Source organism: Arachis ipaensis, chromosome B5 (genome assembly GCF_059453495.1).
Source record: "Arachis ipaensis isolate K30076 ecotype BB chromosome B5, ASM5945349v1, whole genome shotgun sequence".
NCBI lineage: Eukaryota > Viridiplantae > Streptophyta > Magnoliopsida > Fabales > Fabaceae > Arachis > Arachis ipaensis.
This window is the reverse complement of record NC_142440.1, coordinates 92,652,625-92,653,441: the sequence shown is the minus strand read 5'-3', so window position 1 is coordinate 92,653,441 and position 817 is coordinate 92,652,625. Positions and strand designations below refer to the sequence as shown.

General features: G+C 44.3%; 1 non-coding gene across 1 annotated transcript; it reads left to right on the top strand.

Annotated features, from left to right (window-relative positions):
• Positions 1–338: 338 nt before the first annotated feature.
• LOC148564982 (small nucleolar RNA R71) lies at positions 339–442 on the top strand. Its single transcript, XR_015885586.1, has one exon. It is a non-coding gene; the product is annotated as a small nucleolar RNA R71 (small nucleolar RNA).
• The last annotated feature ends 375 nt before the right edge of the window (positions 443–817 follow it).

Genomic DNA, 817 nt, shown 5'->3' with positions numbered 1-817 from the left:
CTGCTTCTTCATTCACTCCTTCTTTGATTGTTGATGAAGATGAGATTGCTGCTACTTGGTTCCTCTCCATCTTCTTGGTGAGGTCAGCCAGCTGCTGGGTAATGAGCTTGTTTTGGGCCAACAGAGCATCTACATTGTTTAGCTCCATCACTCCTCTTGTGCTCCCTCTTTCAGAAGCATAGAAGTAGTCATTTTCTGCTACTGTTTCAATAACATCTATGGCTTCCTCAATGGTCTTCTTCTTGTTCAAGGATCCTCCAGATGAATGGTCCACGGCCTTCTTTGACTCATAGGATAGCCCTTCATAGAAAATGTGCAGCTGCATCCATTCGTTGAACATGTCAGGTGGACACCTCCTTATTAAGTCCTTGAACCTCTCATATGCTTCATACAGAGTCTCACCATCTTGTTGCCTGAAAGTTTGAACCTCAGCTCTCAGCCTATTGATTCGTTGAGGAGGGTAGAATCTTGCTAAGAATTTGTTCACCACATCCTCCCAAGTTGTCAAGCTCTCCCTTGGAAAGGATTCCAGCCACTTGGCTGCCTTGTCCCTGAGTGAGAAGGGAAATAAGAGCAATCTATAGGTGTCAGGATGAACACCATTAGATTTCACTGTGTCACATATTCTCAGGAAGGTGGTCAAATGTTGATTGGGGTCTTCTTGAACACCTCCTCCAAACGAACAGTTGTTCTGAACAAGGGTGATGAGTTGTGGTTTAAGTTCAAAGTTGTTGGCATGGATTGTTGGCTTTTGGATGCTACTTCCACAATTGCCTGGGTTTGGATTGATGTAAGAGCCCAAAACTCTTCTATCCTC